At 35.4% G+C, this 17,961-nt stretch overlaps 1 protein-coding gene across 2 annotated transcripts in view; it reads left to right on the top strand.

Moving 5' to 3' along the window:
• Positions 1–344: 344 nt before the first annotated feature.
• The window catches only part of Tdg (Thymine DNA glycosylase), a 234,747-nt gene continuing 217,130 nt past the window's right edge, over positions 345–17,961 (top strand). Inside the window, exon 1 of one of the 2 annotated variants that reach the window (XM_090412150.1) lies at positions 345–614. The gene's annotated coding sequence lies outside the window, so the exon portion shown is untranslated. Of the gene's footprint in view, positions 615–649; positions 1,006–17,961 lie in introns of those variants that run through there. The other variant, XM_090412151.1, reaches the window with a different exon arrangement.

Below are 17,961 nucleotides of genomic sequence, written 5' to 3'. Positions count from 1 at the left end.
TCTGATTTCTCCTTTTTTAAGGGGGTGGAGGTTTGGCTGATGTCTCTCTTCCATATGACAAGAATATCTTATTTGATTTCATGTGCATGTTGAGCACCTTTCTATTTCATCAGATTCTGAATTTAATGAAAGCATATCGTTTCCAGTTGGTGCTGCTAATGTTCATCGTAATGTACCATGGTACATTATCTCATGGTATACATCGATAGAGCCATATAACTGTTCAATAATTATTCTGTAAAATTTCATTCATTACATTGTGTAATTATTTCATTTTGACCATGAGCCGAAAGTGGCGCTTTAGTCGGGCCTAATTTAATTACTTTGTTGCTACAGGTGCTAGGGTTAAGTATCAAGTACCTCGTTTATAAACAGTGATATTGTTAACCCAGTGACAAGAAGAGCGTTTGAGGTACAATGTTGGATTTGTACAAAGATATAAAGTAAGACCTGTCTTCGTGTTATGCAATTGCGATTCCTTATGGCTCCATTACATGCATATTACATAGGCACTATTAAGCCTAATGTGTGCCTAATTTTCTGACAGTTGAAGCTGAAGCTGTTCTTTTCACAGTATAAATAGTTGTACAGACTAATGATGTTCATATGAACAGGTATGGTTTTATATCCGCAGTTTAGAATTAAATGTATGTGGTACGTTTGGGACAACTTCTGTGAATGAAACTAAATTGAAATATTTAATATATGCTTATTATTCTCGTGTGCTCTTCCGTTAGTGTTAATTGAAAACTGCTGGTTTTTGTTACCGATGTTGAAGTGAATGATACAAACTTTTGAAAGCATCCTCGTGCTCGTTTATCTAGGAAAAAAGTAAAGAGAAACAATAGGTGTTTACTAACAGTATGGTATTATTTAGAAATTAGTGCTACTTTGCAGAAATGCTGTTGGATGTATTGAACTGAACAGGGATCCATGTTCCAAGAATATTGTTTGAATAGTACGAGAAAAATATATCCGGGATTGCTGCTTAAAAGTGTTATGAAGGTATAAGATTACTGTTGTCAATGTAATCTCTTGTAAATTTTATCAGAGAAGAGTCCCCCAAATGAGTCTTTGAGTCCATGAGGTCTTGGGGTAATAATAATAATAAAGAGTAATGCCACAGCTAGTGGCTATACGTACATCAGGAGGAGAAGCAACTGTTATGAATAATAATACTAATAAATGTGTATCATATTAGTTATGATATTTAAAATAAATGCCTATAGCGTGAAATGGATGTAAATTACATTAACGAAACTACCTTAAAGAATAAATATTTGTTAGTCGCTATCTGCCTCATCCCTAAGAGATGAGGCAGATAGCCGGCCATAAGCTGACGATCACATTTGTTATGATTATTTTCCTTACCTCCGTGGAGTCACAAGACTCATCGTGGGGATCTATCATTACTATATCATTCTGTTCTAGTAACGTATAATTAACAACTGTTGAAACTGTATAGTTTCATTTGAAGTCAGATTATACAGTGAGGATAACTGAGTACCTTACTTGTTATTTTTTATATTTTGTTTATTTTTTTGGAAAAGAGTTATCTCATAGTATTAATAAGTATTTTAATATGTTGAAAATGCATTTAATAGATAAATACTTGCATATTTATTAGATTTTTTTTTTTTAATGATCAAGCATATGATGGGAACTTAATCTCCCATCTTTATATTTATGAAATAAATGTAATAAATTATTCCACCCAAAGTACACTAATGACAGTTTACTGAATGTGTATCAGCTGTGACATAAACCATTTTCATTAATAACTTGTGATATTAATTTATTATCATTTACAGTGTGCTGATTTAGTAATTGAACATGTTAATATGTGAGAATCAAATCACAGCATTATACGGAATATCAGCAGTTATTGTACACTTAAAATTGATCAAATTCTGGAATCATTTGGTCAGCTTAAGACTCAAGTCTCTCGTTATAGTGTGGGTGCTGATCAGTAAATTAAAAATCTGTGCTTTTTTTCTGATTAAAGAAGCAAAATGAAAGGTTTGCCCCTTTCATTTTTTCCCTCCCCTCTGACTTAAGAAGTTATAATTTACATGTTCCTTACCTTTTGATAATATCTAGTTTTTCAAGCCAGATTACAATCCTATTTTAGACTGATTTATTATTATTATTATTATGTGACACCTCCAAGAAATCCAAAGACTCATCGAGGGATGGCACCTATTCTACAACTCTCAATCTCCACCACTCAATCCACCATCTACAGGTAACTCTCGTATAACGCGGATGTTAAGTTCCATAGAAATGCTGCGTTATATAAATCGCATTATGCGAGACTCAGATCACCTAGAAAAAGTAGAGTTATGTTCCGAAATCGTTTTTTTAATTTTTTTTTAATTATATAAACAACAATGACATGCCCAACAAAAATATATTTTTATTTAATTCAGGTAATTCATGTAAGTTTAAAAAAACATATAAACTATGAAACAAACACATGGTATAAACTTATAAAATTAAAAATTGCATGTAAACTTCATTGCACATAATGCACAAATGTTTTAGGCAAAATAAAATAAACTGCATACTTTAATCGTCATCATTGTCTTCAAAACTAACATTTCATAGGTGTTCTTTATTTAAGATTGACTTATTACTGACTATCAAGAAGTCAGTAATAAGATCTTGCTTACTGCTATGTTGCAATTTTTTATAAAGTTCATAATATGGAGCTAAACAAATATCCAATTGTTTTGTGAATTTTCCAGAACGCTCCATTGAGGATTATCTGTAAAATAACTTTCTTGCTAAGTCCAATCCTTCTGCTAATTTCTTTAAGCTGAATTCTTTAATGGATTCATCACAATCAGAATCTTCGGCAGAACTTTCCTCAATTTGACGTCATCTATTAATTCTACCAGTTCCTCCTCATTTAAATCTATTTTCCCATCAATTAATTCACTAATTTCATTTTCAACCATATCACAAAAGCCCTTTAAGTGGCCATTACTATAAAAATAATTTTTTTACACAAAAAAAAGTTGTACATATTGTATGTAACTCATCAGAAAATAAAGTGCTCAGCTTGAGATTAACACACTTATGATTTTTAATGCGCTTTCCTGGCAGAAAATGAAGCCAAATTCAATTGTCTTCATTTACTGTAAACAATTGACGTACATGCGTGCTAAAGGGTATTTCTCCTAATATAAATTTGCTACCTATAACTACATGTGCGATACGGGCAAATGCAAATTTAACGAAGATAAACTTTGATTTTTAAATTGTGCAGTGAAAATATATGAAAAGAGAAAGGGTTATTACAATTTGCAGACCGTTTTATATCGAAACCGGATTGTATAAATACTGCATTATACGAAGGTTACCTGTACATTAATGCCATCTATTGCCCACCACCCCTAGTATCTTCACATTCACAAACATCCATGTCCACGTTGGGATTCGAACCCGCAACCTTTTGGCTGGAGAGTGGATATGCTAACTACTCGGCTAACCAGGCTGAGTGGTTAGTGGTTTTCTGTGGGTTTTCTTTGCACAAATGCATTGCCTACCATAATCTTCGCAGCCTTCAAAATGGTGTGGTTTGTTTGAGATAATGCTTTTTACCTGTATACTTGTTAATCCTATATAAATACTAAATCTGGTCATCCATTGAATACTATTTCACTTTTGGATTGATGCACTATAAACCTCTCCATCAGTCTTAGCAAAGTGAGCACTCATTATTTGAATAATCACATCTGCTTCTGATACATGGCACTGTCTACATTCAGTGAAGTTTTTTTTTTTTTATATGTATATATCCATTCTTTTACTTATAGCAGTTTGTCCCAACCTTTTTCCACTTGTGTACCCCCTTTAAACCCATTTCTATAAATTGTACCCCTTGTTTTTAAAATAGCTGTTTTTAAATACTGACACTTTTGTTCAGTGCCTATCTTAATGTAAAATAGTGGAAATGATTGTTTTTCCACCATTACTGATTATATTTTTATGTATCCCCTGAATGGCCCAACACGTACCCCAGGGGTACGAGTACCACTGGTTGGGAACCGATGACTTATAGCATAACAATAAAATTCCCATGGTTTGCCATTATATAGCCTGCTCAGCCATTTCTAAATAATCCGACGTGATTTTTTTTTAACAGTATTTGTAACTTTTCTGGACCGAGCTTTATATAATTCATAACTCCTCTCATCCTTATGAGAGGCATTATGAAATATATAATCTCATCCATTGGCATGTAACCTTTCCTAATTGGAAACATTCATATGCTTAGCTACTTCCCAGATCAATATAGCATGATCACTGTCATCAACTAGTGCTAAAAATAAATCACATTCTTAATGAGACCTGTTTGATTCCAAGATCAGATCTATTTTACCTCAACCTTGGTGACCTCTCTCTCTCTCACAGACTCAAGCAGCCACTTTTTTTACAGTTCTCTTCCTGTCTTAGTAACTTTCTATAAGTACCTCTAGGATGCTATTTTGTTGAACAGGCATCCGTCATTATTTCCATTTGATATAGGCCTCAAAAACACGAACAGCTTCTAGTCATCTACTCTTCACACAACTAAAGTAACATTTCCTCTTCTTTTATTCCGTTTTGGGTTGTAATTACTGTTATTCATCCTGTAGTTTTATTCAAGTTGCTATATCATTTTACTGTTTACACCTGTGAAGCATTTAAAGTGGGTCTAAATGGAGGGCTGAAGAAGTTTTTTTCAAGATAAAGCTACATGATTAAGGACTAAGATAAATTCCATGATTACGGTGCAGTCAGTCTATCTTCGCTTAACTCTAAGTCTGAAAGACTTTTAGAAAGTTTTTTTACTTGGTTATAATTTAAATTATACATGCCAAGAAATTATGTTCTTGCTTAATCCTTTATCCAGGTGCAAGCAAACAAAGTTTGCACATTAAGTATCTCATGACTAGTCCACTTGTATGTAGGGCTAATGACTTCACAACAAGTAGCCTAGTTATGAAGATACTTCACCTGCAAACAATTTTCGTTACTTACCGTATTTGCTGGCGTATAAGACGCACTTTTTTTCTTTGAAAATAGGTCTGAAAAACAGGGTGCGTCTTATACGCCGATACTCAGTTTTTTATTACTTTCATTTCTGGAAATTTTCTCTGTTCCAAGTTACACGATTTCTTTTTTGCTTCCTTGAAGTGTGTGAGAGCATTCCTGTTATGTAGAGTTCAGTGGATGCGCATGTTGTCACTGTTGTTGTGAACAGTGATAAATTTCTGCCGTTAAATTTATCTTTGGGTAGAGACTTCCTATTTTAAAAGGAAGACTCTACCCAAAGAAAAACTGCTTAAAGGAGTGTTTGTACATGTTCATGCAAAATGGATAGATCATATTTGGTCTAGGTGCCCTGGCGGACTGTTGAAGAAGCCTGCCCTGCTAGTATGAGATCAGTTTTGTCCTCACAAAACAGAAGATGTTAAAAATAAACTCAAGGGATTGAAAACTCAGCTAGCTGTAATTCCAGGAAGTCTTACTAGTTAGCGTCAACCTTTATATGTCTGTTTTAATAAACAATTTAAGGGATTTATGAAGGAGAAGTGGAACAGCTGGATGCAGTCTTCAGATTTTTAGGTTATGCCATCAGGAAGAAGGAAGAGGCCTAGCATTTTGCAAGTTTGTGAATAGGTGAAAGCTTCATGGGATGCTGTGAAAACTGAGACAGTGGTTAAATCATTTAAGACATGTGGCATTAGTAATGTACTGGATGGTACAGAGGACAATTTGTTGTATGAGGACTCAGATTTTGATTTAGAAGAGGTTTCAAGTGTCTCGTCATTTTAGCTCTGGAGATGAATTTCTGGGTTTTGATGAAGAATATTAATAGATCTTTCCTAGTTAGAGTGGGTATTTGTTGAAAGTAGACATACTTATTACTTTATATTTGAAATACTGTAAATTCATTATAATATTCAGTGATAAAGTTTTTTTTTCTTAAAAAATGTGTCCAAAAAATGGGGTGTGTCTTATACGCCGGCAAATATGGTATATATGTGAAACATATGATGTCTGTATTTATTCAATATTTGAAAGCTATTATTGAATAATGATGGTAAGAAGGTCGCAGCAGTGTTCAGATTATTACTGATTATTTTGACATGGTGATCCATCATTGTGGAGATATTACATGCTTGATGTGATGTAAATATATATGAGAAAGGAATATATTTCCATCACATGTATTAAGCACATATATTATAGGAATGTACAGGAGAATTGGTGGTGCCTGTGACAATTATTATTATCATCATCAACAGACTTCCATCGAGTCAAGAGACTCATTGCAGGAGGTCCCACTCACACATGCACAGCTCATCATACTTTGACTTAATTGTATTCACTGTCTCTTCACTCACCACACTCTCAGGCAGTGCATTCCAATCATCCACCACTCTCCATGCAAAAAAATCTACTCCTCAGATCTGCCTTATATAGCTTCCGGGGATGATCTTTCATTCCTTGTCTCCATATGTTCTATGAAAAATCTCATCCTGGTAATTACCCCTTACCAACTTATATGTCTTGATCATATCATCCCCCTCTTTCTTCTGTCCACTAGGCTCTGTTATTTGTATTCTCTCAATCTGTCCTCATATTCCAGAGACCAGAAACCAACTTATTCAATTGTCTCTGAGCCCTCTCCAACAATTCATCATTCTTTTGAAAACCAGGCAACCAAATCTGTGCACAGTAATCCATATTCAGCTTGATCAAAGCCTTGTACAGTGGAATCATAACATCCTTACTTCTACGCATCATTCCCATGATCTGTTGTGTTGTCCTCAAAATTTTATTCAGAACTCCTTTACTAAAACATGCCCACCAATCTTATACTCCACATCTCATCTTTGCTTCCCAAATTTTAAAATCTTACACCTTGTTATATTAAACTGACATCACCCCCCCCACACACACACACATATACACACACTTGCCCATTTAGACAGTCTATTTATTATTATTATTATTTATATGGGCACTCCATGGAGTTAAGACTCATTAGGAGACCCACTTTATCCATTAACACAATATCTATCACATATCTCCTTAAACCTATTCACTGTAGGGCGTTTACAACCACATCTGGCAATCCATTCCACACATTCACCACTCTCCAAGTAAAGAACCTAGTCCAGACCCTTACTTAACCACACTCTTAGACATCTCTCAAGTGTGAGCCATTGTTTTTCCCCCACTTGCCATATATTGAAAATTTTCTTCTGTGTCAATCTTATAGAATCCCCTCTCTCCTCTGCCTGTGCAACCCACACATCCCCAATCTGTCCTCATAGGGAATATTCCACAGACCTGTCACGGACTTGGTAACTCATCTCTGAATCCTCTCCACTACCTCCTGATTCCCAAGAAATGCATGTGACCATATCTGTGCACAGGAGTCAACATGTGGCTGAATCATACCCTTATAAAGAGGGATAAAAAAACCTCCCTATCTTTAGTTGTCAGTGTGCTCTTCAGCATCCAAGTTATCCTCTGAGCTGTTTTGCCAACTCTTGCAGTATATCTGTTGAATTTCAGTTCTCTATCCACCATCATCCCCAGATCCCTAGCCTCATCAATTTCCTCTGAACTAGCACCATCAGTATGATGTAAAATGTGTAATCTTTTCATTCCGAAGTGCATTACCTCACATTTTACAACATTGAATCGACAATCATTGTCTTTTTTGCCCATACTACCAATTTATTTCACATCACCGCTATCAACTATTGTCCTCCCTAGTTTTGCATCATCAGCAAACAACTGAATATTCTGTTTCAGATCTTCTGCTATATCATTAATGTACAAATTAAAGAGTAGTGATCCTAGTACAGAGCCTTGGGGCATTTCACTAGTCACCCTAATTCATCTTGATCCACTCCATCCACTATACACCACCCTTTGATGTCTATCACCCCCCCCGCATCCCATGCCATCAGCCTCATATCCATTCTCATTTGCTCCAACCAATGTAATAGTTTTCCATGTGGTTTTCTGTCAAATGTCTTTGCAAAGTCTAGATGTCTATAGGGTATCATATTCCTATTACCCATTCCTGAATTTTACTTTTAACCAACTTTTCCAATACTTTAACCACCACTCGAGATACTAATTGGTCTGTTATTACTCCAAGACACTTTGTTTTGGAGCACCTTTATGTAATGGAACTATCTTACCCTTTTTCCACTCTCTTTGAATCTTGCCAGAGCGCAGACTTTAATTAACTCTTTGACATATAAATTATTTTTAAAGTTGGCTCTAAATTCGCTTGAAATTGACACGAACTTCATAATGTCTGCGATACATCAAAATCAATTTTGGTGCAATAAACAAAAGACTTGTCACAGACGTCTTTGTATGTTAATGGGTTAAACAACTTTGTCAGAGGCACTGACAGTTCACTTGCATATTATCGTAGCACAAGCTGACATACTATCCAAGCCCACTACTGCATTCACATTCACTTGGTATATTTTTTAATCTGAGTACCTCCATTTCATCTGTCTCAATGCTAACACCAGTCTGTCACCTCAGTAACTGCAAAGTCATCATCTGGATGATATACCTTTGCAGAGTGATCACTTATTAACTGAATTATTTCTTCTGTTTCTGTAACTCTCCTACCATCAGCATTGAGTAAAGTTATCTTTCCATAATCATTCTTTCCCTTACTTGCTATGTAGCAAAAAAAAAAAAAAAAAAGATATACTTTGGTCTGCTTAGCTAATTTTCTCTCAATCTGATATTTAGCCTTCCTTACCATATTAGCTACCCTCCTTGCTTGTGCTTTATACTTTTTTTTTTTTTTTTTTTTTTTTTTTTGCAGCTCCTGCTTTATATTGCTAGTCATCCACTTAATCAGTTCATCATCCTGATCCTGGATATGCACTCTGATACTATCTCACTCAACTCAAACAATCCTTGATTATTTTCCATGCATTAACCACGCTACTGGCCAAGACGTCTATGACATCAAGGTTATCATGGATGCGAAGTGCATATTAAAATTGTAATACCATTGATATTACATTGAAATATATGATGGATACGAAGAGTATGAGGATGCGTATTTGATCCATAATGGCTGGTAAGGTGGTTAATGACATTATCCACCATTATCATAAGAAACTACTAATGTAGTTTCTTATGACATGGCACTCTCCAAGTTGCCTCCTAAGTTTGTCATAAATCCTTTCTTGACTGAAATTTCCACATGTTGAGCAACCTCCCAGGACAAACCCCTGGTCCCATCCATCACTTGCTGTTTCAGGTAATTATTCCTTAGTAACTGTATAAATTCCATTTCCAATTTGCCATGTGCCTTTTCCTCCTTCCAATCTGTCATCATAGTTGAAGTTTCCCATGATAATTGCTTGACCTGCACTCATTGTGCTAATCTGCTGATGCATGTCATTCACATCTTCTTCTGGACCCCCAAGGTCTCTAGCAGCAACCAGTAATATATTTTGTCCCATTGGCCTCTATCTCACACCAGACAGCCTCACACGAATCATTTCCATCAGGATTGGCTCTTTCCACATAGTCATTCCTGCACTCGCGCTCATTTGTCCCATGGGGATAGATACATACATACTTGGTTGCTTTTCCCCTAATATCTCTAGTTTCTTTCCCTGGTTTTGCACTTCCATTCTCTCATTGAGCAACACTTTCTCCAAGCATCTAACTCCAAAAACTGTTTAAGTGCAGTCCATCAAATTCACTCCACAGATTTATAAACTGCATACCATTCCTTCTGCACAATCTTCTCATTGGCAATCATGGCCCTTCTCAATTCTGCCCTGTCATACCAAGGTAGTAGACTCATGATCTTTACTTTCTTACCCTTGGCTGAGTGGTTAGCGTTGCTCTCCAGCCAAAAGGCTGCGGTTCAAATCCTACCGTTGGTATGGATGTTTGTGATTGTCTGTGAAAATATGAGTGGTAGTGGTCGGCAGTAGATGGCGTTGGTGTAGGATGATGAAGGTGGTTGGTGGAGTGGAGGAGATGGAGAGTTGTGGAGTGGGTACCCTCCCTCGATGAGTCTTTGGATTCCCTGGAGGTGTTGCATAATAATAATAATTTCATATTTTCTCATTGCATATTTCTCACCTTTCAAATCATTTGTGCCTGCCAAAACAATTACTCATTTGCAAACTTAAAGCTTCACTAACATATCTTTGCACCTGGAAAACATGCTTTCATCACTTTCTCATTAAGTATGCCTGTTATCATCAAATCCCTATACAATACTATCTCTTTTCTATTAGTTTTTCACACTTTTATGCTTTTCACATAAACGTTTCTCCAACATTTCTCCAGTTGCTTGAGCTAATCTTTCATCCTGTGGATGAGGTATCTGGGAGCGATAGTAAACAGACAGCTGAATTCAGTGACACACAATGAAAGTGTCAAAAACAACAACACAAAGATTACAATGATGAGAAAAGATATAGAAGGTGTTCCTATATTTGTAAGCCTTTGATTTACTAGGATTTTAATGGAATGAGGAAATATTATAGAATATTCAGAGCAGAGAACTAAGAAAGTTTGTGGTATTTTTGCAGTTTAGGATAGATTGTGATTTAGTAGTTAAGTAAAACAGAGGGGATATGAAAGAAACATAAATTGTTAAACCAATTTTATAGGATACTACAAGACATTTCAGTATCAAGCAGGAAGAGAATAAAATCATCATCCATGAAATTGAGTAAAAATGTGGTCAGCAAAGGTGTGAGAACTAGATTTTGTTTTGTTTGGTGAATACCGGTGAAGTTGTGAGTGCATTGTCAGTGAATGAATCTAAAGGAAAAAAATATATGATAGGTATTATAAAAATCAAGTGGATATTAGATCCAGCATCATTGAAGCCTTTTGGCTCTTTATTTTAGAAAATATATGATATGTATTTTGTGAGCATGTGAGATCTCCTGAGATTCCATGGTGATGTCCAAAAAGTTTCATAATGACAATAACTAAAAATCCTTTAAAAAATTACCATATTTGCTTGCATATACAATGCACTTTTTTCCCCTAAAAATTTGTCTCAAAGCTGGGGTGCATCTTATATGCTGAAGATTGAAATTTCAGTTAGAATTTTCATTGGTCAGAATATATTTTATGCTTCTGCTCTTGCCTGATTGTCGTACATGATTTCAAGTTAAATATGTAATGAAGGAAAGGATTCTTATATATGTAAGAAATTTAAAATATAAATAACAATAACTAATTAAAATAGACAATGGATATGCTCCATATAGTGAAATGGAACTTAATGCATATGGCTTCATTGAAAAAATAGTGCATGGCACTTGACAGTTGTCAATCCAGTGCTCGACAGCTTGCACTTGTGCAGTTTCATAATGACAATGGACAAGTCACATATCTAATGGTCTTTCAAGTGTAAAATTAGTGATATTCTAGTATTTAAGATTATTTTTATTATTAACCTGTGGCTCAAAAGCAACATAGATGTTGCTGTAAGATTGCTTTCAAGCTTGCATACGCAAAGGAAAATGCAATTGAGCAGCAGCAGCATGGTATTTTGGGCTGCCACCAACCAAAAAAATAATACAATCTTGGTGAAAACAAGAACTGGACTTTAAAGAGACTGTGTAATAAACATCATCTCTATAAAGAAATTGTAAAATGGTCAGAACTTGAAAAAGAATTAAAGATGTGGGTATTAGACAACAGAAAATCTGGTATTTCAATATCTACAAAAATAATTATTCACCATTCAAAATGAATGGCAGCATACAAAGGTATTGTTAAATTTACAGGTTCAACATCAGCTATAGGCTTATGAAAAATAACCTACGTTTAAAATCTCTCATGATATGTAACTTATGTTCCCTTTTATGTGTTTTTCTAAAGTGCACTTAGAGAAATGTGAATTTTGTCTGTAATAATCTTGTATTTGTAATGACTTAACCATGAGCCTTTGTTAAAATAATATGACACATGATGTCATCATGTAACGCTGTTAACTCATGTCCATATATGGCAGTTTTGAAAGATGTGAAGTATGACGTCATCACATTGGGATGTCTGTACATGACCATATATGAAAGTTTCGAGAGATGTGCACATGCGTACAATGGAAGTCCAGTCCTTTTCCTGCCACTATGTGAAGTCTGTTATCGGTAATAGAAAGGAAAATGTCATAAGTCTTAGGTTTCTCAATCTTCTACCTGGATCTGATGCCACTTGAGGTTTGTTGTCAGTAATCGAAAGAGGAATGTTGCAAGTCTTAGTTTTCTAGCTCTTCTCTTGTTTGGGCCTGCCACCACATGAGGTCCGATGTTGGTAATCGAAAGAGTGTCATTGTAGGTTTTAGGGTTCTCAGCCTTCTGCTACCAGGATCCACCACCATGAGAAGTATTGTGTCGATCATCAGAATGATTTGCTAGGAAAGAGCTGCACGTTGCCTCCATGTTAAGGGTCCTAAAGGGCATAGAATAATTGACTCGGACAAAGAAGAAATTTGTCCGAGGCAAATTTCTTCTTTGTCAGAGTAAATCAAGAATGAGCCTGCAGAAGAGAAGGACAAAAGGGAGCACTTTCACATGAAACAAAAATGTTTCATGTGAAAGTGCTCCCTTTCACATGAAACATTTTTTTCACAAAAGATTCATGTAAAAGGCAGTGCTGAACAAGAATTGTAAGTACTTATGTTTGTAATAATTCCGAACAAGGATGTACATCAAGTGTGTCTGTTTATGGGTACAATAAGATAATGTAAATTGATATTGAATTAAGTTTATTCAAGATATGCTTTGTTGTCAGTATGTATATATGTGACTGCAGGATATTCTAGATTGTGATTTAGCTTTAAAGGACGAAAATTAGAACAAAGTTTGAATTAGGAAGGATTGAAAATAACAAAGAATTGTAATGCAATGTATATGTGTGTGTGTGTGTGTGTTAATGTGAATCAAACTGTGTAAATATTCCGTTTTGATTTAATTAAATGGTTTGTGAACAACACATTGGACTGATTCTGTCAGTGCACTATCCTGAAAATTTCAATAATCAAGCCATGACTAATTAAAGGTAAAGATTAACATAAGTGGGGAATATAACAATATCTGCTTTGTCTTTAGTTTAAAAATCTTATAATCTCACACTCAATACATAGTCTAACTGGTGCAGTCGTAAAACAAATTTGTTAGACTATAGAGCATGAGAACATAAGATCTAGTAGAAAGTAAATAAATGGTGGCAGTCGATCATTCATGACAGTTCACAAAGTTTTACTTAAAAAAAAAAAGGCAAAGCAGGGTTCAGAAATACATAACAAAGAAAATACAACATGTATGTGGATGAAAGCAAAAATATAAAAGATGCCAGATGAATATGAAAATAAAGTTGGCTTTCATAAATATGTAAATATGTCATTAATGCTAGGGAACTTTGAACTATCACAAATAGGAAATATGGATGAGGTACCTCAAACAAATCAGTAGATGTCAAAAGTGCGAAAAGTATTATTGTTAAAACTTGTGGCCACAAAAAATCTCGTTACACTGTTGTTTTGTCATGCTGTGCTGATGGTACAAAATCGCCCTCCTTTTTTGATTTTTAAAAGGAAGATATTATGCAAGCAAAACTTTACTGAAGTTTATATTCATGCCCACCCTGAAGGCTGGATGAATGAAGAAGGAATGAAATGGATAGAAAAGTATGGTCCAGGTGTCCCAGTGGAATGTTAAAGAAACCAGCTTTGCTAGTATGGATCAGTTTCATTGCCACAGAAACTAAGGCTAATCTAAGTTTTAGTTTGCTAAACTAAAAATTAAGAATAAACTTAGCCAGTTGAAAACTCAGCTGTAATTCCAGGAGGTTTAACCAGCCATTTACAACCTTTAGATATCCCCATTAATTAGCCATTTAAAGAATTCATGAAGGAGAAGTGGAATAACTAGATGCAGTCTTCAGATTTTAAAGTAAAACCAACTGGAAGAAGAAATCTTCATTTTCGTGTGTGAATGATTTAAAACCTCATGGAAATGCCCTTGATGGTACTGAAGATTATTTATTTTATAATAATAATTATTATTCAGGCCTCCATGGAGTCAAGAGACTCATCGCAGGAGGTCCTTCCTAGGAAACACAAAGTCTATCATACCACTCCTTGATATGACTCCCTCACTTGGTTAGACTATAAATTATATATTTAGTTTTATCCTTTATCCAAGTGTAAGCAAACAAAATTTGCACCTGAAGTATCTTCAGGACTGGGGCAACTCGTGGCAAAGACTTCACATCACTTGCCTTAGTATCCCACAATGCAAAGCACATCTCCTTGCAGACATGTATAATGCTATGCATTATGGGAAGGGTCACTACCCAGACTGGTTTCGACCTTTATTGAGGTCTCTTCAATGGGAGCCAGACTCAGAGGTGATACCAAGGTTGAAGCAATGCAGAAGTCATGTTTCCCTATGTCATGAAGATACTTCAGGTACAAACTTTGTTTATACTTGGATAAAGGATTAAACTGAATCTTGCAGATGTATTTTAAAGACAAATATATGTAGCATAATAGAAGAAAATTCGCGCATATCTTTTCTTGGATGTTGTTGCCTGTCTTACAGTATTACAGCTATATAGGAGTCGATCTTAAGATAAGTCTCTAGGGGAAGTGGTAAATCCCAAATTTTTGGCAAATTAATGCAACAATCTTTCAGGTTAGGAGAATTCTTCAGAGCCATGGTTGATTCTAATAATAATCTTTCTGACTTGTAACTAAATAGAACATTGATCCATAGCACATCTAATTACACAATTTGTGTAAGTTAAGATTTGTAAAAAGTTGATGGGATGTATCAAACTGAAACAGGATGTTTCAGCTCATATCAATGAGGTTTTCACGAAGGTTTTGTCTAGGACAATAGCTGCAATCAGATGACATCATAGATTATCATCCTAATGAGTAGTAGTAATGCAACTGCAGACATCTGTTAGAAGATCCCACAAGAAAAGGAAATATCTCCATACTTCCTGCTCCATTGCTATCATCATAAGATAGGAGTAGGATCAGTACAATTTCATTTCTTCAAGTGTGGCTTACAAAATCTTGGGATCAGCCTCCTCTCCCTCAGTCTAGTCACAGAGCTTTAACTACCCAACCGGCCAAGACGTATATATACGTCCATGTTGCCATGGATGCAAAGTGAATATTAAAGTTGTAATACCATTATTACATTGAAATATATGATGGATACAAAGTGTAGAGGGGTGGTGTGTTTTATCCATATTGAAGGCAATGTGGTTAAAGAATATTATTAGACTGTCACTGAGTGAGTATATATTACAGTAAAGTTGATTGGAGATGGAATTTTCCAGGCAGTGTCCTTCTTCCCAGTTAGTTGAGAATCACTGCATCATCTGTTCGATCCAAGTGGAAAGAGAGAAAGCATTTGTGCTAGAACAGTGCTGGATGGAGCATTGCCCCCCCCCTTCCCAAGTGCTATGCACTGTCTGCTTTTGGAGGGATGTCTTCTCCACTCTGCCACCATTCCTACCTGATTTAGGCCTTCCTTCTGTTTTAAGGTCTAGTTCAGAAGAACTTTTCTGTCCATCTTCCTTTGATGAAATAGTCATCATTTCCAACTAGTTCATCAGCCGCTGGACCAGATGGCTTTACTACTGCGGAGATTCGATGGGTTCCTCTGCCTGTTTTGCAAGATTTAATTGATTTACTTCTGTTTACCAAATGTCTACCATTGTATCTTCGCCAGTCAAGAACCGTGTTCATTCCAAAAAAGGAGGATGCATCTTTAGCCTCTGAATACTGTCAAGTTTCAGTTGTTCCTGTTCTCTTATGTATCTTTCATAAAGTGTTAGCCAAATATCTGCAGCATACATCCAACACTATTTTAGGCAGAGTCTTCATCCCTGCATATGACTGTGCTGAGAATATCTTCATTTTTTCCTCTATTCTATCTGAATTCCAATGCCAATTTCGGCCTCTCTTTATGACATTCCAGGACCTCCAAAAGGCCTTTGACACCATCTCCCTTCAAGCTATACTTCAAGCTCTGTTTACTGCGGGATGTCTATATACATATCAAAGATTTACTCTGCAAATTTCCTTACCATCACTCTGAGCTCTAATCACTGTCCATCTCAACACTTAGTGGTGTATGCCAAGGACACTCCCTCTCTATCTCATTTCCTTCCTCTTTCCTGTTTTCTTCAGTTGTGTCATTGATGAATTTTTTCACTCTTCCAAGTCATATTGACTATTCTTGACACAACCACTGTTAATGCTGTGGCATTTGCTCCATCATGTATTCCTAGTGGCATATGTGGTCCATCAGGTACTAAAATTGATTAAATTGGTTTAATCCTTTATCCAAGTGCAAGCAAAGAGTATTTTAATAATTAGGTGTGACACCTTTTGGCTACTTCTGCATTATTTCAACCTTGGTATCACTTCTGGGTCTTGCTCCCACTGATAAGATCTCAAAGGTCTAAACCAGTCTGGGTACTGACCCTTCCCATAGTATTATGCATAGCATTATACATGTCCATAAGGATATGTGCTTTACATTATGTGATACTAAGGCAAGTGATGGAAGTCATTAGCCTCTATATGTGAGTTGCCCAATTGTGAAGTCACTTCACATGCAAACTTTCCTTGCTTACTTGGATAAAAGATTGAACCAAGAATATAATTTCTTGGCATCTTTAATTTATAGTATAACCGAGTAGGAAAACTTACAGCATGTATGCCTCTAATGCAGATGTGAAGAGAATGCGGCAGTTTTCTTTGGTTAGTTTCAAACCCAGGTTTTACTATCTAGTGTTATAAGAACCTTCATCAGGGCTTTTCTACTAAAGTTAGCCAGTGTCATACTGAGATGATGGATTTTCCTTACCAGGAAGTAGTGTTTTTTACCATTCAAAACAAGCAGAACAGCTGAAAAATATCAGACACCCAATACACTTGCCTCATAGTTGCTTCTGCCATAATTCCAATCAAAACTAAATCATGGCCTTAGTTTTCACCTGATAAAAACTGGGATTTCAGATTTCAGTAATTTTTCTGATTGAGGCAGCTAAGCTTGGATAGCTAACTGGAGAGAGTCGCTACTATTTTACTAAGTGGCTGCAGATTAGAATCCCATACCGGCATGAATGCTTATGAAAATATTTAGGTAGTAGATGAATTTGGTTCTGTAAATAGCAAACCCATCACCCAGTTTGTTGGAGGCTTGAAAAACATGCTTAGTCTTATCTCTGATGTTAATTACTCCACATATAGCATTAATGTATTATAGAGGGGTGGCTCAGAAGTCATGAGGTTTAAAATAATCGGTTTTTCATAAATAATTTAAAAAAATGCCTGATGTCTGTATTTCATTATAACAAAAAAAAAGAAAAGAAAATAATTAATAAATGAAAAAAAAATTAAATGTTTAAACCTCTTCATGACCCCTGTCAGTTTCCAAACTTTTATAATTTTGGACATAAAAGAAAAAAAAACAAGTGGTTGCACCTAGAAGGCATAAGTGTCCTGATGGTTCTCCCTATTTTTATTTTTTTTTATTTCTTCAAAAATGTACTATTAGCCACTTTGAAGGAGCAACAATATATTCTGTGTGTTATAAAAACAATTTTATTAAAAAATTCCTCTTCAAGAGGAACTGGAATCAATACAGTCTGGCATCTCTGTATCAATATTTGTATTCTGGAAAAGGACTTTTTCGGTGTCTCTGAAAAGAACATTTTTGATTTTATTCTGCTCAAAATGTATATACTGTATCTTGAATAGTATGTAACATCCTGAAACAAGGCTGAATAAACAATGCAATTTTATATTCAAGACACTAAATTGTTATTGCATGATTTTTTATTTTTGACGAACAGAACAGAAATAACATTTGCATGCATTTTTAAGCTATGGTTGATAAA

This window comes from Typopeltis vanoorti, chromosome 22 (genome assembly GCF_054136105.1).
Source record: "Typopeltis vanoorti isolate ZY-2024b chromosome 22, IOZ_Tvanoo_1.0, whole genome shotgun sequence".
Classification (NCBI taxonomy): Eukaryota; Metazoa; Arthropoda; class Arachnida; order Uropygi; family Thelyphonidae; genus Typopeltis; species Typopeltis vanoorti.
The sequence above is the reverse complement of the archived record's forward strand: the minus strand, read 5'-3'. Positions and strand labels throughout refer to the sequence as shown.